This window comes from Danio rerio, chromosome 18 (assembly GCF_052040795.2).
Source record: "Danio rerio strain M-AB ecotype USA chromosome 18, GRCz13ab, whole genome shotgun sequence".
NCBI lineage: Eukaryota > Metazoa > Chordata > Actinopteri > Cypriniformes > Danionidae > Danio > Danio rerio.
The window spans coordinates 51,677,672-51,691,196 of record NC_141038.1 but is presented as its reverse complement, the minus strand read 5'-3'; the positions used below and the strand labels follow the sequence as shown (position 1 = coordinate 51,691,196).

At 37.2% G+C, this 13,525-nt stretch overlaps 1 protein-coding gene across 8 annotated transcripts in view; it reads left to right on the top strand.

The window, feature by feature from the left end:
• The window catches only part of ets1 (ETS proto-oncogene 1, transcription factor), a 91,519-nt gene that overhangs the window by 52,452 nt on the left and 25,542 nt on the right, over window positions 1–13,525 (top strand).

The window sequence follows — 13,525 nt, the reverse complement described above, 5'->3', positions numbered from 1 at the left end:
GGGGAAGAAATAACAACCATGGTGTATTTTTTTTTCCATCGTTTTACAGCACCCATTTTCTCCCCTGTGTTCCATGTCTCTCTCTTTTTTTCCCCTCATTGCATTTGTCTCTCTACCGTCTGTGGGCCACATGGGTTCTCGTCTCATGGCCCCTGATGTGGCGTCTGCCTAGTGCTGTCTTCTCATCCCAGCCGCGTGCTACAAGCTAATTACTGAGTCACAGCCCCTGCCGAGCTGACTCCAACACCCACCCCTCCTCCCATAAGACATTAGGCCTTCCCAGTCCCTCCAAAGATTTCTGGAAGGCTTCAGACCACCTCCTGGGTGGTGGGAGGCCCTTGAGGTGAGTAAGTCAGCCGGACTGGTGCCTGTCTTTCTGTGCCACTCTTGCTTTATCATTGTGGCTGTTTTGCAGATGTGTACAACAGAGGACAGCATCAAATCTGGTTTTAAGATCAGAGGAGCATCCTCACTGGTTCGGTCTCAACTCAGGGAGGCAGAGGAAAACCTGTTCCCAGATTCCCATCGGTGTATGCGCTTTCACCAAGTCACCTGTTTTAAGGCTCAGTACTCCAAGCTGGTTTTGCAATTATCCTACTTTTGTCTCACCTCTTTGAACATTTCCTACCTTAGAGGCATATTGACGGAGCGCTTCTGGCTAGCAGTTCAGTTGCATGTGGGATTGTGAGCTTTTCTCCGAGGTCCAGGTGTTTGGCTGTTTCTGGTCTCTCTCGGTTTGTGAGTGCTACTTGATGTACAGCTGAATAAAAGGCACATGATCCTTGGCAGTCACAAGAGCCGCCACAGCTGGGACTCTTTCTCCTTCAGCTTTCTCCCCGCTATCTACATATTTCTGACAGAGAGGCTCTGCTCGGGCGAATTTAGGGGCGAGAGCAGTTAAAGGCGATTTGTGTAGGTGTCTGGATCAGATCCTAATGGCGGTCATAATGAAGACTAGTGTTTGACATTGTTCGCTCACACCAGCTGAGCATGGCGGGATTCAGCAACTCACCCTTTTCTCATAAAACCACAGCACAGGGTTAGTCTGACTTTTGTAAAGGGTCTGTGACGTCATTGACTTTCACTTTAAGATTTAAAGAACTAGCTTTGCACCAGACCCCCGTAAGTGGTGCCGTTTGAAAGTGTAGAATCTATATTGTATGCACATATGCATCGCTTTGGTTTTTATTCTACTGTACAAAAGTTATTTACACTTAAATACACAGTGTTTTGGATACCCGAGCTGGGTACTGAACATTGGTTCATTTTCATATTTTTCATATTTTTCATATGACACATGTACAAGTTATAGCTCAAATGAAAGCTCTTGCCGGTGCTTATACGGTTCTAGCATTCTTTTTACTGAATTATATTCACATATCAAACAGTTGCCGAATGAATTGTGGTGTTTCCATGGCGCAGAAGTGAAAACAATACATTTATGATCAATAAGCAGCCCCAGATAGCACAGACAGCTGTCATCTCTTACCTTATGCTGTGCGCTTCAGGGCCATTCTCCTCTGTTTTTGAGCTGATGTGCATAAGTAATCCTTTTATATGTCTGACGTGCTCCAAACACAGTGAATTATGTTTGATCAAACAAAAGAATAGTGAAATATGTAAACAATGATCGCTCCCTGTGGCTTGTACAGCACCTCTCATCAGTTGGAATACAATAACTTCTGCATAGATTATGGTAGAGACATGTTTCTTTTTTCCTATGATTACAGACATGTGCAGGAACCACCAACATTAATTACAGCACACTAGACCACACAGAACCTAAAAGGTACACTTTCAAATTTGAGTTTATAAAAAAAAAATGCAAAAAGTGCCTCTTTTTTAGGTGTTTATTATGACACAGACGACATATACAGATATTTTAAACACTTTCAGTAGTGTTTTATGAAAATTCAAAGGGTTTTCTTTAAAATGATACCAAATTTTTGCTTTTACACCTCTGCATGTGGATTTGGGAAGCTTTTAAATTTGAGTAGGCAAAATCCAGGCGGAAATCCCAAAATAGCAGCAGAGTTTAGCATTTCTTGCTCCGGAACTATCGAGTCTTAATTTGGCATGTTACTCTATTTTACGCAGCTTCTGCATGTTGACACTTTTCTCTGATGTTGACATTTGTCACGCTAGATAATTTCACAAAAAAAAGATGCCACTCTTTAGTCACTTTGATGTTGTGTTAGCACACTATTGTGCTCTGCAATTCGTTGTGCATTTCCAAACAGTTGCATCTTCTCCTCCAGCCTTCCATTCATCTATTTTGGGCTCGTGAACTCTTTTTTTCGTTGCTACATCTGTGGTAGTTTTCTCTGCATACAGTTAATTGTGTAATTGGTCCATTTAGAACTGAACTCAAAGGCACGTTGGTTTTTAGGTCACAAATACAGAACAAACTCACCAAAAAAATCCCGTCCACATTAGCGATTATAAAACAAGGCAGGAATGTGTGGTGCGATACATAAAAACAATGCGGTCTGTGGGGAATTCATTTACCGAGAATGCATCTGTTGGCCATCGGCTCGTTCCACAATAGCAGAAACCATTAGCCATTAGCTTGCTAATTGCATGCAGAGCTTTCCTTCCTTCGTTCCCCCAATCCTGAAAGCTGCTCGCTCATAAACCGAACTCAGGCATGACTGACTACTCATGTATGAATTTGCTTTGATCAGAAATGCTTTTGGACATGTTTATATCAAGCATTGGAAACATGTCTTTTTTTCTCCCCCAAGTCTTGAAGTGCTGCAATTTCAGGTACACTTAGACAAGGTTATTAGAGGTTTCTAGGAAGAACGTCGCCGAAAGAGTAAACTGTTTGTCAGGATCATCATTTGTTTGTTCAGAAGTCTAAACAGTATGATTCACAGATCCTAGTGCACTCATGGTCTTATAGAGGTATTCACCCGTTTCAATTTGCATACTGCAAAACGCCTCTGCTTTTACTTTGCAGTATGCATCGTAGCACTGCTGTGCATGTGATGAGAGGCAGCACAACAGTTAGGGATGGTTATGATCAGAGAGATATGCTGTAGTTCTGAATAGGGCTGGATGATATGGGCAAAAAAAACCAAAAAACATGTCAGTATTTTTAGGAGGAATGACGGTATGCGATATATATCCGGTATTCTCCCATGACTGGTTACTTGAGAGTTAAAGACTTTATTAAAACTTCATTAAACAATTTTTGAGCAAAATATAATTCATACACAGAGGTTTCCCCTTCCTGTTTAAAAATAAACAGCTGCACAAAATCTTTGATAAATAAAATACAGTACAGGTTTTTCACCTGCTTAAAACTATACACCGCATTACTGTGCTGTTTAAAATAAAGTAAACAAAAGCCAAAGAAAACATGGCTACGTCAAAAAAAAAGGAACACACTTGTAATAGTAACACAGCAAAAAGTTTTGTAGGATAGAAAAGAACCACTTTGAGTTTAATTATGACATGCACAGTATTTTGTCACAATTACAGTTTTGTTATACGTAATCCGGTATACCACAGTTGTGTGATTTACAACTACAATTAAATCAGCTGTACTGTATATGTTTTTAGTTACACATTTACATGCATGTATTGTGCACAAATATTAAACAGTGCACATATTGAAGATATCTAAAGAGAAGTCTTTCACTCCATGTAAAAAATCCTACACTTTTTGTTTTGTTTTGACTACACTTGCTTTACTAAATATTAAATAAGGAGATTAAAACAAAAAGACTACTGGGTACTGTGATGAAATGCTGGTTAAGCGTATACAGTTGAGGTCAGAATTAGCTCCCCTTTGATATTTATCATTATTATTATTATTATTATTATTTTTTTTTTTTTTTTTTACATTTCCCAAATGATGTTTAACTGAGCAAGGACATTTTTACAGTTTGTCTGATGATATTTTTTTCTTCTGGAGAAAGTTATTTGTTTTATTTCGGCTAGAATAAAAGTACTTTATAAAATGTTTAAAAATCATTTTAAGGTCGATATTATAAGCCCCTTTAAGCCATTACAATAACATACAATATTATACAATAATATACATAATTAACCTAGTTAAGCCTTTAAATGTCACTTTAAGCTGTATAGAAGTGATTTAAAGAATAACTAGTCAAATATTATTTACGGTCATCATGGCAACGATAAAATAAATCAATTATTAGAAATAAGTTATTAAAACTGTTATGTTTAGAAATGTGTTGAAAAATCTGCTTTCCGTTAAACAGAAACTGGGGGAAATAATGAACGGGGGCTAATAATTCTGACGTCAATAGTAAATGTACACAGTCATTATAACAGAGCAGAACACTGAGCTAAATGTGTTATAACGTAAATGTGAAGAAGAGACCGTCGTGGGATAAATACTGAACTTGTAATCAGTGAATGTGAGGTGGTTTCACTTTCGAAATGTGGTATAAATTCGTCCCATTTTGCCGTTTTTAATTCTTTCGAACACATTCAGGTGCTGCTTGTCAATTTGACAAGGCTTCTATGTTCATTCTTGCTGTCAATTGCGGGAGAATTGATCGATAAAAGGTTTCTAATAAACCGCTGTGACCGCTGCAGGCACTGTGTGACGTGCGTGCGCGCGATAGGGGGAGTGAGATTTGTCCGGGGTGTCAAATTTCGATACAACACCGGCACTGCATGTTCCTCCGTGTCGCGTTGGTGATGGGTCGTTCTTAAGCGATTACGTTATTTTGAACAAATCTGTTGTATGTGAATCATTCATTTGCGCATGCGCACATTTGTGCAAGTGGAGCTCGCGTGCTACCTTGGAGTGGTCTGTTTCGGGCAGAATGTGTACATGTGGCCTCAAACCATATCTATATGAACGATATTGGAAAATCCCGCATTGCATTGGGGAATCATATCGAAATATCCCCAGAACTCGACATACCGCCCAGCCCTTGTTCTGAAGCAGATCAAAGTGAATAAGATCCTGACAGTATGATAACCTTGGATAAAGATATCACGGTTTCTGCTCTAAATTAGATTATTTGTAAAAGTCTGGGTAAAAAATTTATATTTTGAACGCAATATATTTTATTTTGTGAAACATTTAAAATATTTTGGAGCAGTAAAAATGTCTGGCGAAATAGTAAAAACAAATCATTGACTTCTGCTGTCTTCATTATTTTCAAAAACACTGATTTCTGTACAATTTAAAACAGGATCTTTGGATATCTTTTCTGCTGGAGATACTGGTGTCCTAAAAAAATGTAAATAAAGATCTTACACATACCATAGGAACTTTAATTGAGAACATTTTGGCGGTTTTTAAAACCTTGACTTTTCCAAACCACTGTATACCCTGAAAACGGTTATCGTCCCATGCCTAATTTCAACCCTACAAGACTGAGCATGTTACTAGTGCCCATTGAGGAATGCCCAATTTAAAGTAGTTCATGTCAGTCATTGTGATTTGAACCCAAGAGTATGTGCGAGAGACCATCTAGTGAACCCAGGGCACCCAATGGCCGGGTCTCTAAGAATAGCCACAGTGTTTCAGGGCGGGAAAGCCCCCGGCGCGTGACCTCGGCAGGGTGGACAAGCTCCGCACCGCCTTTTGGGAGCTCAGTCGTGGGCCGCTGCTATTCCTGTCTCAGCCCGGCCCGGTCTGCATGCTTTCAGATGGAAATCTAAACAGTGGGCAGAACAAGCATTTCTCTCACTGGATCCCCCACCCTTGACCGTGCCTTGTTCAGCATGGACCTGCCGCCTGAATAGCCCCGCTTCATGCGGGCCAGGTTTAACAGTCCCCCTGTCACAGAGAAAGATAGAGCTAGAGATAAAGTACTGAAGGTGTTTTATGGGCCACCCTGGCACCCTGCTGAGACCCAGTGTTCAAAGGGCACAACTTTCTGCTGGTGAACTCCACATTGTATGCAACACTGGACCTCAGTTTCATGTGCAACTCTGAATTGAAAGAGAATAAGAGAGAAAAAAAGGAAATGCTTGTGCGGTAAGATATGCTAATTTGACATACAGACACAAATACACCAAGCACAAAAAAAGCATTGAGAAGCTTAAATACCGTCCAGACTATTGAGGGACACAAATGAGCTATTTGGCTTTTATTACACGCCCACTCGCTGTCTCTCACGCACTTAAGACAGACCCTACACACACACATAAACGCAGACACACACTCATTCTTTGAAGCTCGTCTAATTTTAGAACGGACCATTAACACCGTCATCCATGTGTGATCTGGAAGGCTGTGGATGTGTGCAAATCTCTGAACGTACACTGGGAAAACACTGAATGGGCTGGGTTCTTCGGTCATGCCAATGCTGATGTCATTGCCTCAGGGACTCCATTCATGTCTCGGATGCTCTCGCATTACAGATAAGTGAATCATCCGGACCCCTCCCCTACACACCCGACTCCATGAGACCACCAGAGCATCATAATCGCAATTTCACAGCCCCCTGACTAACGCACAGGGCTGATGCTGACCAACACTACCCAGTGCACACCTGCGCTGTTGCTGTAATACCTGACGGGTTTTGGCTCAAGCTCCAGATCTGCAGGGCCTACTAAACTATCATAGACTCGATGTTTAGTTACTCCCAATGGAAATGGATCCATTCCAGTTCATTTCACTGAACTTTACCTGCCGAGTTAATGATTCGTTTGCTTCACAGAAGAACATGGGATTGGTTAAGTGGCGTGTGATGCTGTGTGGAAAGCGGCTTTAAAGTTAAGCACTGTTAAATGTAGTTAAGCTACACTTATCTTTAATTGGTAAAAAAATAAAGGTATTCAAGGAGATTCATCTTTGTTTGAGTGCAAGTACTGACCTGAATTATAAATCGGTCTCAACCAAAAACAAAACAAAAACATAATTGTAAAGTGTTGGTGTAGTATTAGAATTAAAATGTTTTATTCAACTTATTATCAGTTGCCTGGAAAAAAATTGTAATTAAAAATGATAATATATTATAAATATATAATTATTATTAATAATTTAATTAAAATATAATTAAATAAATCGTTAATAAAAAAAACAATAATAGTAATAATAATAATAATAATAATCATAATAACAGTGGGGCGACACGGTGGCACAGTGGGTAGCACAATCGCCTCGCTGCATAAAGGTCGCTGGTTGTAGCCTCGGCTGGGTCAGTTGGCATTTCTGTAAGGAGTTTGCATGTTCCCCCCATGTTGGCGTGGGTTTCCTCCGAGTGCTCTGGTTTTCCTCACAAGACCTCCGGTATATGCAAGTTGGGTAAGTTAAATTGGCCGTAGTGCATGTGGGATTGAGTGTGTATGGGTGTTTCCCAGTGATGGGTTGCAGCTGGAAGAGCATCCGCTGTGTAAAACATATGCTAGATAAGTTGGCGGTTCATTCCGCTGTGGCAACCCCTGATTAATAAAGGGAACAAGCCGAACAGAAATGAAACAAATAAATTGATGATAACAGTTATAATAATAACGACAACGATGAGAAGAGTAATAACAATAATAATATTAATAATAATATTATTAATAATACGAAAAACAATTGTTGTTGTTGCTGTTGTTGTTAATATTATTATTACATTTTTCTTGGTGTTGTTGTTATTACTGTTATTTTATTGTTATTATTCTTATTATTATTACTATTATTATTATTATTATTATTACTATTACATTTTTATTTGTTGTTGTTATTATTGTTATTTTATTGTTATTATTTTTATTATTATTATTATTATTATTACTTTTTTATTTGTTGTTGTTATTATTGTTATTTTATGGTTATTATTATTATTATTATTTTTTATTATTATTATTATTATTATTACATTTTTATTTGTTGTTGTTATTATTGTTATTTTGTTATTATTATTATTATTATTATTATTATTATTATTACATTTTTATTTGTTGTTGTTATTATTGTTGTTTTATTGTTATTATTTTTATTATTATTATTATTAGTAGTAGTAGTAGTAGTAGCAGTAGTATATTCAATTCAGTTTATTTAAATATTACACTTAATTATTGACTTTGTTAAATGTTTATAACAAGCAAACAAACTATATTTTTAATGATTTTAAATCAAATAAAGTATTACATAATGTAGATTTGTGGCAGTTTCAGGCCCTGGTGATAAACATTTGATGAACTATTATCCTTAATATTTGAAATGAAGTGTACATTTGAACATTGGATCTTTTATTTGGATGAATCAGGAGAGTGAACCTGGATTTCCAGTGGAATTTGAGAGGGCATAGTGCGTTTGCAGTTTATTTCAGTAGTATGAGATTGTTTGATGACTATGAATGATAATTACATTTCCCAGAATGCATTAAAAGCGAATGAGATCTGTTGATGAAGATCACGGCGGTTAAAATGGCGGACTATGGTTTTGTCTCGGATGTGATTGCAAACATTTTAAATGTTTTTGTCGTCTTGTTTAGTTCAAATAACCTCAAACCTGATTTAATACACAGTTGTAGGAGATGTCAATTGGCTTTTTATAATGGAATCTAAACCTAAATTTCAGTTCAGTTTATGTATGAAGCACATTTAAAAGCGACCACACAAAGTCCAATACAGGTAAGACTAAAAAAACAAGTGAAACATAACCTTTTTAATTCACCATGCTGCTTTTTTTTTACTCCCAACAAGACATTTTGCATGTGTCACTAATGCTAAAACCTCCCTGCAATTTGTTAAGCCGATGTGTTGCATTTTATCCAAACAAAACATGCTTCCTTTAATACGTAACAAAAAGTACATTTGCACTTTACAAGACTATTTTTAGGCTCTTTTTGGCAGTTTGGTATCTCCTAATGTGAAAATGGTCAGTGAATGAAGCGTCTGACGTCCAGCTGGCTCTAATGCGCAATTAAACACTGAAAATGGAGAGCAGCTCTAATCGAATCACACAAGAGCCCGACATTGTTCTCCTCTACTTAGCCACTCTGCATAATGTATTACAGCAGATCCGTCCCTGTTGGAGTCGCCCAGGGTATGGCAGATCTGGAGAAGGAGGTTATGGGGACAGCTGTTCTGCATTCCTGGCTGGGTTTTTTTGTCGTGATGTGGATCGACAACAGCGAACGCAAACCCATACGGCGCCCAGGGCTGGCAGTTGAAAACCGCGCGGAGATGCCAGAACATCTGGGTGTCAGTAGAAAAAGCAGACGGAGCAAAAAAAATAAAAGCGTTCGCTTTTTACTGTCTGGACTTTTCATTTAGGTTGTAGACAATTGATCGAGCTTGAGTCGAAAAGTGGGACGTTTTTTTTTTTTTTTTTTTTTACATATTTTTTTAATTTTAAATAATCACCCTCACTGTTAAACACATTTGATTTTTTTTTTGTTTGTTTTGGTTTATTTGAAGGTCTAGTAAAATTAAAATAATATTTTTATTTACATGTTAGCATCAGTATGTTGGTCTTATGGAGCTGTGGCCTCATGTACGAAGACGCGTTGAAACATTGCCTACGCGCAAAGCTGTATATGTGCGTATGCAGTAAGGCCCCGTTTACACTAATGCATTTTAGTTTGAAAGTGCATAAGTTTTGCTATGGTTACGCCATCCGTCCACACTACGCCAGAGTTTTCGAGCGCCGACAACGTAGCGTTTTGGAAACGCTGGAAAGGCCGTTTTTATGCATTTCATTCGCTGCTGCTTCATCTCAGTGTGGATGGGGGAAAACGGAGGCATCTGAAATAGGAGGCGGGGCTGCTGAGATTCACTACCTGATTGGGGCTTTTGTGTCATTGCGTATCCTTCCCTTATTCTTCAACTCCCTATCACATGACTATAACACATGGCTTTAACGCTACCGGAAGACAGCAGACCAGCCTTCAATGTAAACAACAACAAGGACACAGAAATGGGAGGGTTGTTTGCACTATTGTTTTAAGCTCCATTGTGCAGTTATTCATTTGTTACGTTTAGTAACAACTCGACCTCGTCGTCTGTCCACAAAATACCTCTCTTGCTTTCTTTGCCATCGTGTTCATTGTTCAACACAGAAATGCTAAGTGAAACGCTAGTGTGGACGCGGATCGTTTTTGATCTAAAACGCCGTTTTAAAACGAAAACGCACTAGTGTAAACGGGGCCTAAAAAATTCAGATGTGTGAAACACTGCGTATGCGGAATCCCACGTATCTTCTCTTTGTACATCCGTATTAACATGAAACTGAGCGCACGTGCATGAGCGCAAAACCCCTCCCGGCCTCCTCCCCAGTATGAATATGCTAATGACTCTACCTTTGCTAAACTAAACAGAAAAGCAATGGCAAAAGCAAGCAAGAAGAGAAACTTTATACAGAATGTGAACTGGAGGTGCTCCTTTTAAAAGTAGATCTTAGAAAAACGGTGTTATTTGCAAGTTTCTCCTCTGGAATTAATAACAAAAGAAAAAAAATAGATAGAGAGTTAGGCTGACGCTGTTAACGCAGTTGGATCTGAAAGGCGCACTGTGTGTGAATTAAAAAAGAAATGGTCTTTGCTAAAGGTGTATGTTACGGTTTATTTAAGTTGTCTGGGGAAAATAAACAATTAAGACAACGATAATGTTTTCAGCTACTAAACGTTAAAACACTGACAGCCAGTTCTGTAGATAGTCTAAGACTAAAACAATTTTGGGTTTAAAATGAACAATGTCAGCAATTATTCAATTACTGCTTGCCATTAAAAAAACGGTATGACAGCTAATGTTTCTGTCAGTTTAGTCTTCATGTTGGGTGCGCACCAAACATGAAGCACCACATCACTCACTCTTTTACTCACGGGATGTTTTTCACGATTTTTATCTTTAATTAAATTTTCGGAATTGCACTTTAAATATGATTGACGTGAATCAACCTCATCACGCATTCCATGGCGTTCATGCCGCGCGGCGATAATTCACTAATATTTTCATGTTTGTGTAAACTTTGTATGTAATTTACTCTTGTGATGTTATTACATAATTGCGCATTTGATGTGAACCCAGCATAAGCCCTGCTCACACAGGCGTTCGTAACGACAAAGCAAGCGTTCGTAATGAGGAACAGTTGGCGGTTCATTCCGCTGTGGCAACCTCTAAATTAGAGAATAAGCTGAAGGAAAATGAAGGAAGGAACGAATAAAGACGAATAAAAATCTGTCTGAATGTAAAACAACATCCGAAATCAGCTAAATTAACACCGCCTCACCGTACATCTTTGATCTCATTAAGGCCGTTTTGCTCACTTCTCCAGCCCCTCGGGGGGTTTTTGTGGTCCTCCTTTCAGTGGATCAGCCACCCGACAGTCCTAATTGGATCAGTGTTGGTCATCGGGCACTGTTTATCTCCTCAAAGGCTTCTCTGTGTCCTGCTGGTGCCCACAAGCGGACAGCCCAACACTGTGGCGTCTGTGCGATATGACATCATCACCCCTGTGTCGCGACCTCTGACCCCTCACAGTTGACCCCCTGAGGCCACAGAGACCCCTCTGTCTGCGGGACAGGGTTTTGGGGAGGTTGGGAAGGTCAGGGTGGAGGTGTGTGTGGTATGTTTGTGGCTCAATAAGCTGCAGGTCTGCTGAATGATGGAGGGTTTTTTATTGTGGCAAACAGATGTTGATGATTGACTTTCTGTATGAGATGATGTCTGAAAGTCTGAATTGTTAGCCCTCCTGTATATTTTTATTTCTATAATTTCTGTTTAATAGAAATATGATTTTTCAACACATTTCAAACTACAATAGTTTTAATAACTCATCTCTAATAACTGATTTATTTTATCTTTGCAATTATGACAGTAAATAATATTTGAGATATTCTTCAAGACACTTAAAGGGACATTTAAAGGCTTAACTAGGTTAATTAGGTTAACTAAGTTAGTGTAATTAGGCAAGTGATTGTATAACTGTGGGAAAAATTCCTTGCTCTGTTAAACATCATTTGAGAAAAAATAAAAAAAAATCACAGGAGGGTGAATAACTTGGACAGCTGTATATACAGGCTTGTTTAATCCCTCTGCAGTGGGATTTTGTGGAAATAAATTAGATCTCTTCTAATTTTTGGGAACGCTGTGTAAATCTTGACATGTTGGATTGATAATAATAATTTTAGCAGTTTTATTTTATTACAACTTGTATTTTTTAAAGTCTTATGCCGCGGTCACACTAGAGTTGGAGCTTGCGAAATTCAGTAGTATGGTGCTGCGAAAAGGGGCGGGACTAAACAAGATGATTCGACATTTAAAAAAGCAAACGATTGGTTTATATTTTAAATTTCTGTCCAGAGAGGTCATGTTTTAATGCTCGATTGGTTTCACGCAGTCAGTTAATGCAATTTCACAGGTCAGAGTTCACCAAGCTTGAACTTTGCAACGCAGCAAACTTTAAAACTTGTTGCAAGAGCTTGTGTTTCTGATCTGACTCATGTGTATGAATGGAAGTCTATGTGGAGAAAAGTCCAGTGTGACTGCAGCTTTATTGTATTAGTTGTTTTTTTTTATTCCTTTTTTTTTTGGTTGAATTGCTGTTAATAAATTTACTTGTTAATTTGTATGCAATTATCTTTTTATTTGATTCTGCTTTATTTATTTGTTTATTTGGCTTCACTTATTTTATATTTTACTTTAGGATTTTTTTTGTTATTCTTTTTACTTGTTATTTTTTTCACAGATGGATGAATGGATGAAGTAATTTAGCAGATATATTTTTATATAGTTTATAGTAGTAGTATGCATATTTTCATAACTAATGCTTAATTTTGCACATGTGAACTGATTTTAAACTGATTTTATTAGTCAATTAAATATCTGTAATAATTAGTTTTATAAATGGGTGGATGGAGTAAATGATTTATGCATGCTTATTTATTTTTAAAATAATATTTGATATTTTATTATGTGTTTATTTTATATTATATTTATTTGATATTTTATTTTACTGTATTTTGGTTATTTTGTCTTAATAATTTTAATGATGATGATGATGATGATAATAATAATAATAATAATAATAATAATAATAATAATAATAATAATAATAATAATATGATGATGATGATAATAATGACTTGGGTTTCCTCCACAGTCCAAACAAATGCACTATAGGTGAATTGAATGAACTGAATTGGCCCAAGTGTATAAGTGTGTGTGAATGTGAGTGTATGGATGTTGTCCAGTACTGGGTTACAGCTGGAAGTGCATGCGTTGTGTAAAACATATGCTGGAATAGTTGGCAGTTTATTCCGCTGTGGCAACCCGCGATATTAATAAAGGAGCCTAACCAAAGGAAAATAAATAATAATAATAATAATAATAATATATTATTATTATTATTATTATTATTATTATTATTATTATTATTATTATTATTATTATTATTATGTAACATAATAATAATATTGTTATATAATAATAATAATAATAATAATAATAATAATAATAATAATAATAATAATAATAATAATTATTATTATTATTATTATTATTATTTTTAATTTAATCGAGTTTTAAAAGCAATCTCATCCTTTTTGAACTGTAACAGATGATGTGCTGATGAAACGTGTGACATGCTTGTTTGTGT